Here is a 21,136-nt window from a genome sequence, read left to right as displayed (position 1 = left end):
AGGGCTAGTATGACTCAGGCCTATTGGAAGATCTGATCACTCATGAGTACATGGGTACTTCTAGAGCAATGGCGGCTATAGGCTCGCTCCGCTGCTCTCACGTCTGTTTCCTTCCAAGTCTTGGTGTCACAACTCATCCACTTCCTTTGTCGTCCCAGCCTTTAATATTTTGTAACTGTGCCACAGCTGTCACCTGACCTGGCGTTCCCTTCAAATTCCCTTACATTGCTCCATTCTTTTAACTCACCAGTACTTGTTTCACAGGAGTCTTTGCACACCTTGATGCTCTTCTGTGGTGATCCTAACGTCACCAGGAACTAAGCCAACTCCTCAGTCTTTTGTATGATATGAACTCATCCTGTGTATACCTCATAGGTGAAATACCAGCGTTGGGTGTTCAATTCTACAAAGCTCCTTTTGAGGTGGTTCAACAGGGACTTCAGGTATTTCCTGCAGGGATTCAGTTAAAGGCCCATTTTCTGAGTCAGCTGGAGATGGTAGCACCACTTCTCGGGGTTCAGTAGGAACCAAAAACTATTTGTCCTCATCATCAGCAATCCCTCCCAACACAGTATGTCATTGTTCCTTTCGGGTTTGGTCTTTTGCTTTCTCCTTCAGACACACAAAAGGGGTGAGCATGTTGTGATGCAATACCCTACCGGGAGCGTTTTCCGCTCCCTTCAGCCAGCCTTCATACACCAGGTTATCAGGGAGAAGCCTTCTTATCAGTCGGTGGGGAATCACCTCCCATTGATAATCCAACTTGTTCTTGCGACGCTTAGCTCTTACCAGTACCCGAACTCCCATTTGGAGGGGCACTTCTTACATTGGAGTTGTATCTAGATGATACAGCTCCAGAAATTTCTGTTCTACTAGACATCTCAAAGTCTGCAGCCAATGCCAATGTTCCTGCACTCAGGTGCTTGAGATGATTTTAGTGCCATCTGCTGTGGGTCAAGTTCCAGTTCAGTGATTTTTCGGCCGTTCTGACCAAACAACATGTAGAATTTTGATGTAGAATGTGAATCCGGTGGTGGCATGGACTTGGTGTTGTACAACCACACTATTTCTGAGACAAATTCGTCTCACCTCATCTGCCAGTCTTCCTCCAGTGTTCTTAGCATCTGCAACAATGTCCCATTGATGTTATCACAGTCCCCATTCCCTTGAGCTTGGTAAGGCATTATTTAAGATTTGTCAATATCATAGAGTTGATGCAATTCCTCCATAATTTTCCCCTGCATGCAGGTTCCCTTGTCAGAGGGGATCTTCTTTGGGCATCAATACACATGGATAAATTCCAGACAGATAGTCCTAGCTGTTGACTTCACCGTCTGGTCCCTAGTCTGGGTTACAACATCATAGCTGGTGCCTCTTTCTCATTCTCTAGCTTCTGTTCCAAACTCCAGAAAGCTCATATTGGGGTTGTAACATAAATATTTCTTCAGAGCCTGTCTCAGGTAGGGATCCCTTAAACCCGCAATTAGCTTGTCCTTTAACATTTTGTTCAACAGTTCCAAACCCTCTTCATCAGTTTTCTTAATCACGGGGGACATAATCTCCTGCAGAGTATTTACGTATTGGGCCACTGTTTCGCCTTCCCTCTGAACCTGACGGAATAAGCAGATGTGCAAATTACCCAAATTGATCGAATCGCCATGCATGTCCTCTAAGATTTTAATTAACTTATCTGTTGTATCATGGTTTTGTGTTTCTTTGAGCATAATCCTCTGTAGGTTCTCTCCATCTAAAGTTAGCAGGGCCATGTCTGCCTGTAAAGTGGATGTCATAGAGTGCATGCATAACATGCTTTTCAGTCATTCTACTCAGTCCCATAACAAAACATTAACTAAAGAATGTATGTCTGGAACATCAATGGTGTGAACATGGTGCAAGACTCAAAAACATAACTATACAATAGGATAAAGAGTTGCGCACAAGTCACAATGTATATGGGAATGATGAAAAGCAAAACTGCTATGGGAATACTAGACTGAAAAATACAATGAACTATACAATGCATATTTCATTTTTCATGTTTTTCACTTTTTCAGATAGTTCATTGTATTTTTCAGTCTAGTATTCCCATAGCAGTTTTGCTTTTCATCATTCCCATATACATTGTGACTTGTGTGCAACTCTTTATCCTATTCCATAACAAAACATTGTCCCCCAGAAACTTTGGCAAGTTGCTAAGCATGGTCCTCAGGGAAGGTTGACCAGGGTGGATAAAAATCAATGTTTTTTTTTAAAAAATCAAAAAAATCGGATTTTTTTTTATTTAAATCGGATTTTTTTTATTTAAATCGGATTTTTTTCAATAAACTGCTTTTTGAGGAAAATATTTTACCATCCAAAGGTTCTTCCATCATGAGATAAAGCTGAGTTGTTTAACTCAGTAGAATAAAGGCTGTATATGTGTAACATTCACAATGCCATGCTCTTCCAGAGGTTTCTGTAGGATTAGTGGGCAGTTTCTCTCCTATATTATCACAGACGCTCGCTTTACTTACGCAGTTCTCAAAACTGAATTTGACTCCGCAGAGGTCGCAGCCTCTTCTTCACGGCAAAAATATTACAACATGAACAGAGTTAAGAAAAAGACCTTAATCCTATTGTTCTACAAACCTATGAATACAGAATCAACCCCTTCAGTGCCAAGTCCAAGAAGTTAGACAATATGTTTCTGATTGTTTGGAGTGGAATAGATCTGCACAACACAAGAAGAATGTGAATCTAAGTGTGAGGAGGAGGAAAGGCAAGCAGACAAGAAAATGAAAGTGAAACTTTGAGCACAATACTGCAGCATAGCCACAGACAGACAAGTCTGGATCTGTTTGTGTGTACGATCTGAGGTTTATTACATTCTTTCCTTATAATGGCAGCAGGCCCTAAAAGAGACCCAGTTTGGGAATATTTTAATGAAGCTCCTTCGCCTATCGGTAAGGCAGGCATGCGTGCAAAATGCAAACGATGCAACAAAGAGATGCAAGGCCTGGTGGCGCGAATGAAGCAACATCATGAGAAGTGCGGTGATGAAGATGACCAAAGAAACACTTCTGAACAGGCAGGATCTTCAGGTTGGTAAACATTTTTATTGAATCCTATTTCTAAAGACTGAACTGTCATGTGTGAGAAAAATTATATTTCTTATTATTACTGCATGTTACTGTCATTTGGTACAGTTATGAAGAAAACAAATATTCCTTTTGGGGCAGGGGCAGTGATGTGTTGTGTACAATAAGCAGAAATTGTATAATAAACAATAAAATAACAGCATTGACTTTTTTTGTTTAGGGGAATTCATGGATTCTGGAAACTATCCACCTCCAAGATCACCATCATCCTGTTCTACAGTTTCAGAGTTATCCATCCAGGATAGTGCTTCATTAGCAGCAGCATCATCATCAGACACCCACAGCCACATATCACCATCACCCAAAAGGAGGAAAAAACCTTTACCTCCTGGAACCACCATAGATAGGTTTGTGATAAGAACTAGCAGATTAGAAAAAGAGTTGATTGATGAAAAAATTGCCCAGTTTATTTATGCAACGAACTCTTCTTTCCGTCTGACTGAGAACCCACTTTTCAGTAATATGGTTCAGTCACTGAGACCAGGATACAGTCCACCCAGCAGAGCTGATGTTTCAGGGAAACTGCTGGATCAAGTGTATGACAGAGAAATGGAGCAATGTGCAACAGCTCTGGAGGGTAAAATTGTTAACCTAAGTATTGATGGGTGGAGTAATGTCCACAATGATCCTATTGTATGTGCTTGTATAACAACAGAAGAAGGTAAAGTCTTCCTTGCACAAACAACTGATACAACAGGAAATGCACACACAGCAGAATACTTACAAGAAGTGGCAGTAAAAGCTATAACGACATGTGAACAAAAATTCAAATGTCTAGTACGCAGTTTGGTCACTGACAATGCTGCAAACGTATCCAAGATGAGAAGAGATTTAGAAGAGCAGGGAGGGAATACAAAGCTGCTAATAACATATGGTTGCAGTGCTCATTTGCTGCACCTCTTAGCCAAAGACTTAAGTGTTCCAGAAATAAAGGCTAATGTTGTTGAAATTGCTAAATACTTCCGTAATAATCATTTTGCTGCAGCAGCTCTGAAAAGGATGGGTGGAACCAAGCTAACGCTCCCACAAGATGTTAGATGGAACTCTGTGGTGGACTGTTTTGAGCAGTATATCAAAAACTGGCCTATACTGATGACACTTTGTGAAGAAAATTGAGATAAAATAGATGGCACTGTCACGGCCAAAATCCTCAACATTGGGCTTAAGAGAAATGTTGAACATATGCTGAGCTTCCTGAAACCCATCTCTCAAGCTTTAAACAAAATACAGAAAAATAGCTGTTTTATTGCAGATGCTGTTGAAATTTGGAAGGAACTGAGTGAACACTTAAAAACAGAACTACACATGGACAGAATTAAATTACAAGCAGTAAACAAACGAATGGGACAAGCACTGACTCCAGCTCATTTTTTGGCAAATATTGTCAATATCCAATATCAGGGTCAAAACCTAAGTGCTGAGGAAGAGGAGTTAGCATGGGTATCCAGCAATCATCCATCTTTAATGCCAACTATAATAAACTTCAGAGCTAAGGGGGGAACCATTCAAGAAATATGTTTGCTGAAGATATTTTAAGGAAGGTCACACCAGTAAACTGGTGGAAGTCACTTAAGCGCTTGGATTTAGAGACTGTTCAAGTAATGATTTCACTTTTAACAGCAGTAGCTTCTTCTGCAGGCGTTGAAAGAATATTCTCTTCCTTTGGACTCATTCATTCTAAATTGAGAAATCGGTTGGGACCCAATAAAGCAGGAAAGCTTGTTTTTCTTTTCCAGATTATGAATAGGAACAAAGAAGAAGATGATGATGAAGATGACGACAAGTGAGCTACACAGGACAGCAGGGACAGTAGTATTTAAGTTTTTCATGTGTCGGCTGGGCTGACAGTCTAAGTTTCTTAAAATATATATATATATTTTGTTTAGCCAAATTAGTTAACAAACATGGATGTTTGTTTAAGCAAATAACTTATGCTGTAATGTTGTTAGTGTTTGAGTTGAATAAATCTATTTAAATTGTTATTAAGGTCAGGATTATTTTTCTCCTTCCTAAGTACAACAGAACAGTGGTGTCCAAATATGAATGATTAACCCATTAAACTGGGGAGAAAAAAGTAATATAAAAAGTGATTCTAAAAATCTTCATCTACTTGCATGTTAAAGTAGCAAGAACTAGTTTAGGTAGAAACTTTGATTTAAATCACTGATTTAAATCAAGCCTTACTGACTAGTGATTTAAATCGTGATTTAAATCGTGATTTAAATCAGTTAGATTTAAATTAAATCCACCCTGAGGTTGACCCTGGCGGATTCAGTACCTGACTAGTCTGCCATCGCTGCGCTGGAATGTTGCATCCTGCCGAGCATGCCAAGCATGAAGATTAGTGATGAGCGAGTACTAAAAAGCTCGGGTGCTCGAGGCTCGGGCCGAGCATCCCAAGATACTCGTGTACTCGGCCCGAGCACCGAGCCCAATGTTATCCTATGGGAGACCCGAGAATTTTTATGAAATGACCCCCCGGCAGCATGTAGAAACCCTAAAAATGTCACAAAAGTCTCAGAAGAGTGCTCAAATGACATGGGGAAGACCCCTTGAAGCATTTATCACTCAAAAGTCACAGCTGTGAACAATTTTGTCCGCGTTTTACGCCATTTTTACGGACTCACAAGAAAACCTTCAAAAATGACACCAAAATGAATTTTCATGGCGGAAATGTTAAGGGCAATAGTGAGATAGAGCTGGTGTATGTTACTTTTGGAGATTACATGAAAGATTTTACGTGAAAACATTGTGTGGCACTCCGATGTCCCTGAGAAGAGACGTACATGAAGGCCTCTTGAGTCTAATGTGCCCATTTTGAGGAAGTGAGTCTTTGTAGTATTTTCCTTTGCCAGGGCAGTCCAAAATTGTGAGGTTCACCAATGCCCCTGCATACAGATGTGCATGAGGGCCTGTAAACCTGAAGTGCCCATTGTAAGGAAGTGGGTCTATTGTAGTATAGCCCTTTGGCAATACAGCCAAAAATTGGGAGGCTCCACATTGTCCCTGGATAGAGACGTGCATGAGGGCCTGTAAACCTGAAGTGCCCATTGTAAGGAAGTGGGTCTATTGTAGTATAGCCCTTTGGCAGGACAGCCAAAAATTGGGAGGCTCCACATTGTCCCTGGATAGAGACGTGCATGATGGCCTGTAAACCAGAAGTGCCCATTGTAAGGAAGTGGGTCTATTGTAGTATAGCCCTTTGGCAATACAGCTAAAAATTGGGAGGCTCCACATTGTCCCTGGATAGAGACGTGCATGAGGGCCTGTAAACCTGAAGTGCCCATTGTAAGGAAGTGGGTCTATTGTAGTATAGCCCTTTGGCAGGACAGCCAAAAATTGGGAGGCTCCACATTGTCCCTGGATAGAGACGTGCATGATGGCCTGTAAACCAGAAGTGCCCATTGTAAGGAAGTGGGTCTATTGTAGTATAGCCCTTTGGCAATACAGCCAAAAATTGGGAGGCTCCACATTGCCAATGGATAGAGACGTGCATGATGGCCTGTAAACCAGAAGTGCCCATTGTAAGGAAGTGGGTCTATTGTAGTATAGCCCTTTGGCAATACAGCCAAAAATTGGGAGGCTCCACATTGTCCCTGGATAGAGACGTGCATGATGGCCTGTAAACTAGAAGTGCCCATTGTAAGGAAGTGGGTCTATTGTAGTATAGCCCTTTGGCAGGACAGCCAAAAATTGGGAGGCTCCATATTGTCCCTGGATAGAGATGTGCATGAGGGCCTCAAAACATTGTTCCCATTGCAAAGGAGCGGGTCTCCTGTCGTTGTAATGTCCATTCTGAAAGAATGGGCGAAAAAATTTACCACTGGGGGTATACCTGAAACAACGGCCTAACTATTGTAACGGTCATCATGGTGGCGCATGAGGAGAAGGAGGAGCAGTCCAGCGATTATCCAAAGTCCAGAAGTGTGTACCCATGGGTGAGTGGAGGTAAATGGCAAATTCCCGTTACAAACTTTAAATTCCGCTCTCATTTGCTGGTGGTGTGGTGAAGTCTGGCCCAATCCAACCCTTGTTCATCTTGATCAGAGTCAGCCTGTCAGCATTTTCAGTTGACAGGCGGGTGCGTTTATCTGTAATGATTCCACCTGCGGCACTAAAAACACGCTCTGACAAAACGCTAGCGGCAGGGCAGGCCAGGACTTCCAAGGCGTAGAGAGCCAATTCATGCCACGTGTCCACCTTGGATACCCAATAATTGTAAGGCACAGAGGAATGTCGGAGTAGAGTTGTTCGATCTGCAAGGTACTCCTTGAGCATCTGGGCAAACTTAGGATTTCTTGTGGCACTACCCCGCACCTCAGGGGCTGTGGTACGTGAGGGGCTGAGAAAACTGTCCCACATCTTAAAGACTGTTCCCCTACCTCTGGCGGATTGGACTTGTGCCCCTCTCGGCTGTACGCCTTGGTTGTCCACTGATTCCTGACCTATGCCGCTAGCATTTTGTGAGGGGAATGCTTTGCCTACTTCCGTGACTATGGCCTTCCGGAACTGCTGCATTGTGGCTGACCTCTCCGCCTCGGGAATAAGAGACATAAAGTTCTCCTTGTAGCGTGGGTCTAACAGTGTTACCAACCAGTAATGATTGTCGGCCAAGATGTTCTTAACGCGAGGGTCACGAGACAGGCAGCTTACCATAAAGTCAGCCATGTGCGCCAGACTCTTAACAGCCAGTACTTCAGTATCCTGACCAACACGATGACTGAACATGCTGTCCTACTCCTCCTCTTCCTCATCTACCCTGTCCTCTGGCCAGCCACGCTGAACCAAGGATATGACTGGTGTGCATGTCATATCCTCAATTTGGCCGGAGAGTTGCTCCATGTCTTCATCCTCCTCCTCGTCATAGTCCTCCACTGCATGTTGTGATGAGACGAGGCTCGGCTGTGTGTTATCACCCACACCCACTACTGTTTCTTGCTCCAACTCATCGCGCTCCGCCTGCAATGCATCATGTTTGTTTTTGAGCAGAGACCGTTTTAGAAGGCAGAGAAGCGGTATGGTGACGCTAATAATGGCGTCATCACCACTCACCATCTTGGTGGAGTCCTCAAAGTTTTGGAGGATGGTACATAGGTCGGACATCCATCTCCACTCCTCAGGTGTTATGTGTGGAGTTTGACCCATTTCCCGACGGCTTAGGTGATGCAGGTACTCAACAACTGCCCTCTTCTGCTCACATATCCTGACCAACATGTGCAGAGTTGAATTCCAACGCGTGGGGACATCACACACCAGTCTGTGAGCCGGAAGATGCAAACGGCGCTGAAAGCCGGCAAGGCCGGCTGAAGCAGTAGGTGACTTTCGAAAATGTGCAGACAGGCGGCGAACTTTTACCAGCAGATCAGACAGCTCTGGGTATGACTTTAGAAACCGCTGAACCACGAGGTTGAGCACATGGGCCACGCATGGAACATGTGTCAGCTGGCCTCACCTCAAAGCCGCCACCAGGTTCCGGCCATTGACACACACGACCTTTCCTGGCTTTAGGTTCAGAGGTGTGAGCCAGTGATCTGCCTGCTGTTTCAGAGCTGTCCACACCTCTTCTGCATTGTGGGGTTTGTCACCTATGCAGATTAGCTTCAGCACAGCCTGTTGCCGCTTCGCCGAGGCAGTGCTGCACTGCTTCCAGCTTGGGACTGGTGTGGAGGGTAAAGTGGATGAGGATGCGCAGGAGGAGGATGAGGCTGAGGAGCATGACATTCCGGAGCTGTAGAGTGTGGGTGAAACCCTGACTGAGGTAGGGCCTGCAAACCTTGGTGTGGGAAAGACGTGTTCCGTCCCTCGCTCAGACTGGGTCCCAGCTTCCACAATATAAACCCAGTGTGCTGTCAACGAGATGTAGCGGCCTTGCCAACAAGCACTTGTCCACGTGTCTGTGGTTAGGTGGACTTTGGCTGAAACAGCGTTGTTCAGGGCACGTGTGATGTTTTGTGACACGTGGTTATGCAATGCGGGGACGGCACACCGGGAGAAATAGTGGTGGCTGGGGACCGAGTAACGTGGGACAGCTGCCGCCATCAGGTCGCGGAATGCTTCTGTCTCCACCAGCCTAAAAGGCAACATTTCCAGCGCAAGCAGTCGTGAAATGTTAGCATTTAGAACTGTGGCATGTGGGGCGTTGGCAGTGTATTTGCGCCTGCGTTCAAAGGTTTGCTGAATGGATAACTGAAAGCTGCGCTGGGACAAGGACGTGCTTGATGATGGTGTTATTTCTGTGTAGGCAACTGCAGGTGCAGGGCCGGAGGAGGCTTGTTCGCAGGCAGCATGGACAGGGGATTGGCTCGCATGCACAACAAGCGAAGACGTAGCAGTGACATCAGCAAGCACTGCTCCTCGACTCTGTTGTACCTCCCACAAAGTCGGGTGCTTGGCTGACATGTGCCTGATCATGCTGGTGGTGGTCAGGCTGCTAGTTTTGGTACCCCTGCTGATGCTGGCACGGCAGGTGTTGCAAATGGCCTTTTTAGAATCATCTGGAGCCAACTTAAAAAACTGCCAGACTCGGGAAGACCTAACATTTGTACAGGCACCTTGTGTCGTGTTGTTGTTCTGGGGAACGGTTGCCTGACTTCTGCCTGGGGCCACCACCCTGCTTCTTACTGCCTGTTGGGATGCTACGCCTCCCTCCCCCTGTGCACTGCTGTCCTCGTTCTGCATATCCTCCTGCCAGGTTGGGTCAGTTACTGGATCATCCACCACGTAGTCTTCCTCTTCCGCACCCTGCTCCTCCTCCTGACTTCCTGACAATTGTGTCTCATCATCGTCCACCCCTTGTTGAGACACATTGCCAACTTCGTGAGAACGTGGCTGCTCAAATATTTGGGCATCTGTACATACGATCTCCTCATGACCCACTTCAACGGGAGCTTGCGAGAGGCCAGAATGTGTGAATGGAAACGTGAACAGCTCTTCCGAGTGTCCAAGTGTGGGATCAGTAATGTCCGTGGACGTGTACTCAGCCTTGTGGTAGGAAGGAGGATCAGGTTCTGAAATGTGCGGTGCAGTATCACGGCTACTGACACTTGACCGTGTGGAAGACAGAGTGTTTGTGGTGGTGCCAATCTGACTGGAAGCATTATCCGCTATCCAACTAACAACCTGTTGACACTGGTCTTGGTTCAAGAGCGGTGTACTGCTGCGGTCCCCAAGAATTTGGGACAGGACGTGCGAGCGAGTAGATGTGGCCCTTTGTTGTGGCGAAATTAGAGCTTGCCCACGACCTCGGCCTCTGCCTGCACCACCATCACGTCCACTTCCTTGTTCGTTGCCAACACCCTTGCGCATTTTGCAATGCTGTGCTGACGTGTATTCACTAGACTTGTGTGTTATATCCAAGTTTGTGCAAAACGCACACAAGTGCAACTGTACGCTGCCACTGACAGGCACACACGTGCGGTTTTTAAATGCAAGCACGGACGCACTAAGAACCTAACAGGTTTTTAGGAGCGACAACTACTGAGAAGTCTGACACTATCAGGACTGTTTTAGACTGTGTACACCAGCCCCAGATATAATGAAGGCTGGTATACGGTCACCACTAGGAATGGCTATATACCCTGCCTGCCTGCCTGTATACAGCTACAATAGTCCTGAGAAGGACTCTTCTGGTCACTAGCCTGTATTCCGACCTGGCTATACCCTGCCTGCCCTGCCTGTATACAGCAACAATAGTCCTGAGAAGGACTCTGCTCCTGTACTCCGACCTGGCTATACCCTGCCTGCCTGTATACAAATACAATAGTCCTGAGAAGGACTTCTGGTCACACTGTTTGCAGCCCTGCTACGGAAATAACTATGAAGGGCCGAAAACCTTTCCCTGAAGCAGCAACACTCTCCCTGCACTGACTGTCTGGATGGCTGTGTGCAGAGCACAGCGCGCCCGCCGGTATAAAGGCTCGGTCACGCTGTGCAGGCCGGCCAATCACTGCAATTCCACAACTAACAGGGCTGTGGCATTGCAGTGGTCTGCCAGCCAATCCCTGCATGAGGGCTGGCTTTCAAAAGAGCGCCAACATGCTGGGTTGAAGACCACGAGTACAGCACGAGTATCGCGAGATTACTCGGTCCCCGCCGAGTAGCCCGAGTACAGTGATACTCGTGCGAGTACCGAGTAGTGACAAGCATACTCGCTCAACACTAGTGAAGATGTCTCAAAGATGCAACAATGCAGTAAAAATGACTCAGCGGTGACTCACAACAACATTTATTAGGGCTCCAACACTCATCCGTGAAAACCACGTCCGTGTAAAACGGGCCGTTTTTCGGGTCCGTTTTCCGTTTTTTAGGTCCGTTTTTATGGTATGTGTGGCCTGCGTATGTATCCCGTATGCTAGCCGTATGTGCGTGTGAAATGTCCGTGTGTGCGTGTGAAACTTAACTGACGTGTTTGTGTTGTCCGTGTGGAATATCCATGTGTGATGCAAAATGTCGTTTACTACATGTCGGCAGACAGCAGACAGAGTAGCGGGATGAGAATGAACTCGGGTGAACTTCACCCGACTTCATTGTCATGCCGCGGCTCTGTCTGTGCCGTGTACTGATTAGCGGTCACCTGTGAAGGATTCACCGGTGACCGCTAATCCCCCGAGTGACTGAAGTGTCCCCCCCTCTCTCATACTCACCGATCCCCGATCACCGGCGCTGCACGGCGTTCACACTGCTCCGGCGGCTTTTTCTAATTTGAATATGCCGGCCGCTCATTAAACAATCTCGTATTCCCTGCTTTCCCCACCCACTGGTGCCTATCATTGGTTGCAGTGAGACACGCCCCCACGCTGAGTGACAGGTGTCTCACTGCACCCAATCACAGCAGCCGGTGGGCGTGTCACTATGGAGTATAGAAATAAATAAATAATTTAAAAAAACGGCGTGCGGTTCCCCCCAATTTTAATACCAGCCAGATAAAGCCATACGGCTGAAGGCTGGTATTCTCAGGATGGGGAGCTCCACGTTATGGGGAGCCCCCCAGCCTAACAATATCAGTCAGCAGCCGCCCAGAATTGCCGCATACATTAGATGCGACTGTTCTGGGACAGTACTCGGCTCTTCCCGATTTGCCCTGGTGCGTTGGCAAATTGGGGTAATAAGGAGTTATTGGCAGCCCATAGCTGCCAATAAGTCCTAGATTAATCATGTCAGGCGTCTCCCCGAGATACCTTCCATGATTAATCTGTAAATTACAGTTAAAAAACACACACACCCGAAAAATCCTTTATTAGAAATAAAAAAACACTAACAAAGTCCCTCATCACCAATTTATTAACCCCGACAAAGCCCTCCATGTCCGGCGTAATCCACGTACCTCCAGCGTCGCATCCATCTCTGCTACATGCAGGTGACAGGAGCTGCAGAGTACACCGCCGCTCCTGTCACCTCCACGCAGCTAATGAAGGCAATAGCGCGATCAGCTGAGCTGTCACTGAGGTTGCCCGCGGCCAGCGGTGGCCGCGAGTTACCTGACTGACAGCAGCTGATCGCAGTACTCACCTCATTTGTTGCGTGGAGCTGACAGGAGCGGCGGTGAGTAGCGCGATCAGCTGAGCTGTCACTGAGGTTACCCGCGGCCACCGCTGCATCCACCGCTGGATCCAGGTAACCTCAGTGACAACTCAGCTGATCGCGCGGCTGTCTTCAGTTGCTGTGTGAAGCTGACAGGAGCGGCAGTGTATTCTGCAGCTCCTGTCACCTGCATGTAGCAGAGCTGGAAGCGACGCTGGAGGTCCGTGGATTACGCCGGACATGGAGGGCTTTGTTGGGGTTAATAAATTGGTGATGAGGGACTTTGTTAGTGTTTTTTATTTCTAATAAATTATTTTTTCGGGTGTGTGTGTGTTTTTTAAATGTCACTTACAGATTAATCATGGAAGGAATCTCCGGGAGACGCCTGACATGATTAATCTAGGACTTATTGGCAGCTATGGGCTGCCAATAACTCCTTATTACCCCGATTGCCAACGCACCAGGGCAAATCGGGAAGAGCCGGGTACAGTCCCAGAATTGTCGCATATAATGTATGCGGCAATTCTGGGCGGCTGCTGACTGATATTGTTAGGCTGGGGGGCTCCCCATAACGTAGAGCTCCCCATCCTGAGAATACCAGCCTTCAGCCGTATGGCTTTATCTGGCTGGTATTAAAATTGGGGGGGACCGCACGAAGTTTTTTTAAATTATTTATTTATTTATTTTACTGCACAGTATAAACACGCCCACCGGCTGCTGTGATTGGGTGCAGTGAGACAGCTGTCACTCAGCGTGGGGGGGTGTCTGACTGCAACCAATCACAGGCGCCGGTGGGCGGGTAAAGCAGGGAATACGAGATTGATTAATGGGCGGCCGGCTTTTTCAAAATAGTAAAAGCCGCCGAAGTTTTTATAACAGCAGTGCAGCGCCGCGCCGGAGTTCGGGGAACGGTAAGTATGAGAGAGGGGGGGAACTGACCGACAGACAGCTAGAGGGACAGATAAGACAGAGAGACCGACCGACAGACATAGAGACCGACCGACGGACTGAGGGAGAGAACGAAACAGAAAAAGAAAAGAGACCGACATCACATGAAAAAAGCACAAAACGTACAGGGAGCAAACAGAGATGCATCCGTGTCACTCGGACGTGCGCACAGACCCATTGACTTTCATTGGGTCCATGCTGCGTGTTGCGTACAGGAAACGGACATGCTGCCGTGCAAAACGCACACAGGTACGGATCACGGACACGGACACACGGACATGCATCAAAAACGCACGTGGAGCTTTTATCATACAATAACATTGGTGCACGTTTGGCCGTGTCTCCAGTATACACGGAAACGGACCAAACACGCACGTGTTTCACGGATGTGTGTTTCAGGCCTTAAACAGAAACAACGGTATAGCGGTGGTAAGGTATGATCAGGGAACAGCAAATGTAATTACAAAGGGACAGATTAATACACCGCAAAGGATATACACATTCTAAATGCAATATTTGGTTTCTTATAACACTAAATATTCTAAGGTTAAATTAGTCAAAGTCCCTCTGTCAGGGAAGCGTCAGTGTCACCCCAGCTTTAGTTGCAATCCCACTTGTAACACAAATTCGTTAAGCCACCTGTGGTTTGTGGCTAACATAGGAGTTGCCGCTGCGGGAGGTATCCTCTGGGGCAGATTTTAGCCAAGCTCAGTTAGTGCAGCTCTCCACAGGTAGAGCTCAGGCCCCAGGGATGCTAGGAGTAGTAGTCTCCTGCTGCTTTGCAGCTAAGCCGAGGGTAGGTGCGCAGGAAGGATTAGACGACACAGGGGTTGCAGTAAAAGTTGTTTACTCACTGAAGTATCACACCGCCTCTGGAGTGCCGGGTCCTGCCATCATGGGCTCCAGCCGATCCCGGATAGTTCGGAGGTCAGAGCCGGTGCGTCTCTCGTTGAGTCCTTCCTACGTGTGCTGTGATGCGTGGGTCCCTGCGGCTTGAAGCTACACTGAGACCCTCTGTCTTGTTTGGCTCCGGCTATTGCGCGTATGGCAGGCAGCACGAGTCCTTTACTGGTGCCAATCTTTTGTCATGGCTCCTGGCTCTAATATGCTGCTGTGTCCCATGCACTGTGTGGGCCAGGAGGCTTGCAATCTCCTGCCCTGCAGATTCTGCTGGTGGAACTTGCAGTACCAATGCAGCCTAGGGCTCCACACCCTGATCTCTATGCTCGGTCCTGAGGGATCTATGGCACAGCTCTCTCCTCAGCGACCGTCTTCTCTCCACTCCTCACTCGTCCCCTGTGTCTGTCACCTTGCTCCATCCCCCTGGGTGAACTAGTGTGAACTAGTGGGCAGGAGGTCCCATACCTTGTGATTGCCACAACCAGCACCCTACCCTAACCCAGTCCCAGTGGGAGGGCAACTGACTGTGTGTTGTGTGGATTGTGGTGGTTACCGACAATGACCTCGGAGGAGGTACCTGGGATGAATACCGCACCTCAGCCGAGGTGCTGTACCCTGTGGTGATTGAAGCCTCAGGGATGCCACATTGATATGACAGGTAGATACGAGATAGGCTAATACAGGATACTTAGCTTGGTGTAACGCCCACACCAGCATCCCTGCATTGTTCTGCCCCCCTCCCCAAGCAGGGACGTTTGGCCCCTCACCTGTCTGGCTTTCCTGCGGTGGGAGCTCTGTTCCCATTCCTTGCTGCTGTTTCCTGGAGGCTGTGTACTTACAGCAGGCTTCTTGGTTCTGCCTTAGGGACTTGGATGTGGCCACGCCCCCTTTCTTAAAGGTCCAGCGTACTCTTAACCCGGAAGTGCCTCTCAGGTCAGATGAGAGCCTGCAGCTATTTAAGGTACTTTCTCAATTTAGAAAGTGCTTGAGTAACAAGTCTAATACGTTGCTAGTTCTCAAGTCCCCTAGCGCTGTGCTGCTGCTTCTGTTGTATTCTGCTAGTTCCGTTGCTGACATATGTTTATATTTCAGTATACTGCTGCTGTTATCCCTAACCTGCTGCTGCACGCCACAGGCCACCAACCATGATACCCGCTGCCATGAAGTATGATCACCAGCTGATCCTGCTGTATCCATCCATCCTGATTTGGACCTCGACACCTGCTGCTGCTGTTGTTTATCCCAGAAACTATCACTCCTGTACCACTGGGGTCAGCCATCACAGCACTAGTCTTCCCGAGTGGCACCCGGTCTCACACCTGCTGCGTAACACCCTCACCATCAGAGCTTCTGGTGAAAACCAGGTGTTGTTCCTTAACTTAGGCAGGTTTTGCACGTTGCGACATGCTGCAGCGATAATCCCGCCCCCGTCGCACGTGCGATATCTAGTGAAAGCTGCCGTAGCGATTATTATCGCTACGGCAGCTTTACACGCACATACCTGCCGTGCGACGTCCCTCTGGCCGACGACCCGCCTCCTTCCTTAGGGGGCGGGTCGTGCGGCGTCACAGCGACGTCACACGGCAGGCGGCCAATTGAAGCGGAGGGGCGGAGATGAGCAGGATGTAAACATCCCGCCCACCTCCGTCCTTCTCATTGCAGCCGGCGGCAGGTAAGGTGAAGTTCCTCACGCCTGCGGCTTTACACACAGCGATGTGTGCTGCCGCAGTAACGAGGAACAGCATCGTACCTGTCGCGGCATCGGCATTATGGAAATGTCGGAGGCTGCAGCGATGATACGATAACGACGCTTTTGCGCTCGTTCATCGTATCAAAAAGGTTTTACACGTTGCGATATCGACTGCGACGCCGGATGTGCGTCACTTTTGATTTGACCCCATCGACATCGCACGTGCAATGCCACCCTAAGCCCCTCTGGGTTTTCTGTTTCCTATGGCCCAGTAGATGCGCTAAAATCCTTGCTCGCCCATTGACCATAACACTTTGTAAGTGCAGACATCTTTGCGTTCAGCCCCATTGCAGTTCCTCCTCGTGGGTTCATCAGGAGGCTAAGATATTGGATAGATGAAGGTGATGTATTTCATCTGATGTAGTTTCACAATCCCACTTGTCTAACTAATTCAATCTATCAACACATTGGCTTTAATGGACTGTAGTACAACCTGCTAAGTATCGCGGGCGGCGGGGCGCTGCGCTTGCTAACGCTCGGGTCCGGCGCTGCTGCGGCTGCTTGGTGGCTCGAACGGTGGGCCGGGTCCGGGGACTCGAGCGGCGCTCCTCGCCCGTGAGTGAAAAGGGGGTGGTTTGTTTGGGGATTTAGTCCGTGACGCCACCCACGGGTTGTGGTGAAGGTGGGCACCATCGCTGCTGGTGACGGGGATTCCGGGAGCGATGGTAGGGAGCAGCTGGGATGTTGTTTTCCCCCTCCGTGGGTAGGGGTTGGTGGTCCCGGGGCCCGGTAGTGTGACGGGGAGGCAGGGTCGGTAAGGTGCAGGGTTGCAGGGACAGTGCGGCGCGGTGCCAGATGGCACGGGTGTACTCACTCAGCAAAAGATGCACAAAGTCTCCGGTAAACCAAACGGCTGGATGGACGGGTCCCGCAGCCGGCTGCAGTGTCTCTCCCCGGACAGGTGATGGTGGCTGTCTCTCCCTGCACCTTTGTGTACTGAGTTGACTCCAATGGCTTCCCACCAGTAGTCCGCTCCCTGGTGTATAGATAACGGAGGAGCCCGTTTTGCCCGCAGGCGCTGGCCCTTGGATTTCTAGCCGGTGGCGGTGGCTGTGTATCCTCACAGTGTGAGAGGTTGCCTTCAGTCGGGACTTGGTTGTTAGGGAACCCCGGGGGTTCCTGTCACATTCGGGTTTAACTATTGACGGCGGCTCCAAGCCTGGTCGGGGTCTGATGGCCCTGCCTGTGTGCTTAGCTTCACTCCATTCCCTGGTCCGGTACCGGTGGGCCACCGCCCAGCCCCAGTCCTTACGGCTCTGCGGAGTTCCAACAACTCCTGCAGACGGCCACCACCGTCTGCCAACCTTGCTGTCAGTGCCTGGGCTCCTACCCAGACACCTGCAGTACGTGACCTCTCACTGTAACCTCCTGAACTACTGCCTTTCCCGCCTCCAGGCCTGTGAACTCCTCAGTGGGTGGGGCCAACCGCCTGGCTCCGCCCCACCTGGTGTGGACATCAGACCCTGGAGGGAGGCAACAAGGGCTTTTGTCTGACTAATGTAACTGTCTGGGGGGTGGGTGTGTGTGTGTGTTTTGTCTGTGGCTACCTGGCTAGTCCAGGGCGCCACACTAGGCTGCAAGTCCAATTTTAGTAGGTAACTTCTCTTACTGAGTACTGTACATCTGGATAGGAAACCATGGCTTGGCTCACTTGGATCTTCTTCTGGTAGCTTTATTCAGTGTTCAGGTTCTTTCTGGAGTTGGTATTCAATATTCAGTGATCGATCGTCGGTTTCCTTTAGGAGTCAATGTATTCATCCTTCAGTATTCAGGTTCAGGGGCTAGTATGACACAGGCCTTCTCGGAGATCTCACCACTCATGGGTACTTGTACGGCAAGGGCAACTATAGCCTCGGTTCTGTCACGCTGTTCAAAGACTAGTAAGACGTAGTACAGTGTATTCTCCATTAGGTGGCAGCAGAGTAGTGAAGGAGAGACAAAGAAACACTGTAATGGAAAAGCAGCTGAAGTACAGCAGAGTAACTTCAGCAAGCAGTTAACAGGCAAGCCACCAGGGGGCAATAGAGTAGTCAAACAGTCAGGGTCTAGCCAGGAAAGTCGAGTCACTGCAAAGGGAGGCTCAATATCAAGTCAGAAAACAGAACTGAGTCGGAAGGCGGGAGAATAGGTATGTAGAGGGAAACACAAACAGCAGACAGGAGCGGGAAGTCAGGGACCGAAACTGGCAGAAGAATGGGGGAGGGTACAAATCAGGACACCGTAGCAGGGAGGCAAGACAGGTCGGGAACACTCACCAGAACCAGTATACAAGCTGCAAGGCAGAAATATCACTGGCACTGAGCCATAGGTAGAGAGGCAATATATAGCGTCCTGGGATCCAGAACGAGGCAAGGGAAATTAACCCCTGACATGACCAGGCAAGAGCTGGGTATAACCAGCAGCAGAGGAAAGCTTGCCTGGACAGGTTTGCTGTTAACATGTCTGCTTCCTTCCAAGTCTTAGAATCATCTCTTCCCTTCCTTTGTCGTCCCGGCCTTACATAATTTGTAACTGCACCACAGCTGTCACCTGAACTGGTGTCCCCTTCAAACTCTTGCCTCAATTCTCGCATGATCTATCCAAAAAGCGATGGCGATGTTTACTTACAAATACTGTGAGGTGTTGGCTGCATGCACCCCCTGCAGGATTGACCGAATTTGAGCTGCAAGAGGGCTGGTCATGGACTTGCCAAATCTTGCTATGGACTTTGCCCCTTAAGGACTGTGTTCTGGCCTTATGGACTAATATTGGGGGAAACGGGGATGGATGACCTGATATTCTGTTTGAGATTGAAGAGAAAGTGTAAATAGAAGGACTGTGTCTCCATTTTTATGGATATTACTTTAATAAATGTGCCCATCTTACGGTCAGATGGGAGATTTGGACTGCATCCGTGCCTGTACAATGGGCTACGCCTTTAAATATGAAAGGCTGCTGTTATGTTGGCCTAAGGGCTTTTCTTTAAATTAACTTGAATTCTTTGCTTCCAGGTCCTAACCTAGTAAAACCGTGTCTGTACTGTCCTGAAAGGAAGAAAACATCATCCCTATGAAGGAGAAGAAAAGAGAAGTAAAGGGACACTTGTTACTACTGTTATGTGTGGTGTACTGGTGTCTTCAAGTTCGTCGAATAGTCAAGGACAACCATGGTAAAAGAAGGATGGAATGTAAGGAGGTGGACTTGTGGTGCACAATTTCCCCTGAAGACACCAATCATATTAAGGAATTATTATATTTATTATTAGGAACTGTGATGTAATGTGTAAAATGTCCTGTGTTATTATGATGTGTGATGTGGATCATACTGTTTACTGTATAACTTGTACTGTCATGTGAGGAAGCTGTGTTCTGCCAGCCTCATGTAGTCAACAGGGTGTCACGAGTGTCTCTCACAGTTGAAAAATTTATGACGGTTTTTTGATCTGAGCTTTACACATTCCTGTGTGGCTAACCATATTAATTGTATTTGCTTTCTGTTAGCACTGTATGAGTTAATGTCAGTTTTTCCTGCTACCAACTTCTAGCTCTATTACCTCATGTGCAGCCGGTTTGTGACCCATCCCCTGTCCTTTAAGTAGTCTCTCTATCTTTCTGGTTTTGCCAGAAATACATTTTTTTTTCTATTCTGACCAGCCAGGAGGCCACATGTTTCTAGGAGCTGCTGGATTACGGCTGTCAGTATCCAGTTGTTACATAGTTACTTAGGTTGAAAAAAGACCTAGGTCCATCTAGTTCAACCTTCCTCCACCAGTTCTACATTTGGTCACATTTATAACCAACAATGTTTTGTGTACTGAGGAAATCATCCAGCCCTTTTTTAAGCTGTGTTGTTGCAGTATTCAATTCTGTGTTTTTGTCATTGTTCTACTGTTTGTCTATTTACCCCTATGTTGTATTATTTGTAGTAGTGTGACTAGCGCTCTCGCCAGCCTGCTCACTAGCAAGGGTCAGTACATGGCTAGCTAGGGTTCAAGGTATCCTGCTTCATGATAGGTTGACAGAACCTGTATATGGACATTAGGGAGTGCAGGGATCAGCCTCAGGTGAGGTCAGGAGGTGTCCCTGCTCCCCTCTTACTAGAGCCAGGACCTATCCTTGTACTGTTTTCCTGTGTTCCCTGTGTGTCATGGCACCTGCTGGGGGTGTTCCTAGTCATTGCTTAAACCCCGTCAGGTCATGACACTGGGACAGTTAGAGTTAACAGTTGGGACTAGTCCATAGGGGAGGAGTTAATAAATAGGGAAAGAGACAATTTTCTGTTAGAAGTTGAGATAGGGCCCAGTGTGTGAGTAAAGGAGACGTACTCTCTGAAGGTTGTTAAGGCCACATGTAGTGGGTGATTTGTGGCAAAAGAGAGAGAAAGGAGATCAGAGCTGAGAGAGTGATTTTAAGTGGTGTCTGTGACACAACGCGTGGAACACTGTAGAGACTGACTATCCAACAGAGTGGCCCCCAGGCAGAAGGGTCCGAATGACAGGACTCTAACATCAAGGCCCCAAGTTACATACAGCTTAAAGGTACAGTGCCTACAAGTAGTATTCAACCCCCTGCAGATTTAGCAGGTTTTACACATTCGGAATTAACTTGGCATTGTGACATTTGGACTGTAGATCAGCCTGGAAGTGTGAAATTCACTGCAGCAAAAAAGAATGTTATTTCTTTTTTTTTTTTTAAATTGTGAAAAGTTTATTCAGAGGGTCATTTATTATTCAACCCCTCAAACCACAAGAATTCTGTTTGGTTCCCCTAAAGTATTAAGAAGTATTTCAGGCACAAAGAACAATGAGCTTCACATGTTTGGATTAATTATCTTTTTTTCCAGCCTTTTCTGACTAATTAAGACCCTCCCCAAACTTGTGAACAGCACTCATACTTGGTCAACA

General features: G+C 47.8%; 1 long non-coding RNA gene across 1 annotated transcript in view; it reads left to right on the top strand.

The window, feature by feature from the left end:
* LOC142301329 (uncharacterized) overlaps positions 1-20,921 on the top strand; it is a 38,808-nt gene extending 17,887 nt beyond the window's left edge. Inside the window, exon 3 of the long non-coding RNA XR_012752770.1 lies at positions 19,245-20,921. This is a non-coding gene — a long non-coding RNA (uncharacterized LOC142301329). The remainder of the gene's footprint in view (positions 1-19,244) is intronic.
* The last annotated feature ends 215 nt before the right edge of the window (positions 20,922-21,136 follow it).

The sequence above is a fragment of the Anomaloglossus baeobatrachus genome, chromosome 4 (assembly GCF_048569485.1).
Source record: "Anomaloglossus baeobatrachus isolate aAnoBae1 chromosome 4, aAnoBae1.hap1, whole genome shotgun sequence".
NCBI lineage: Eukaryota > Metazoa > Chordata > Amphibia > Anura > Aromobatidae > Anomaloglossus > Anomaloglossus baeobatrachus.
This window is presented reverse-complemented; position numbering and strand designations above follow the sequence as displayed.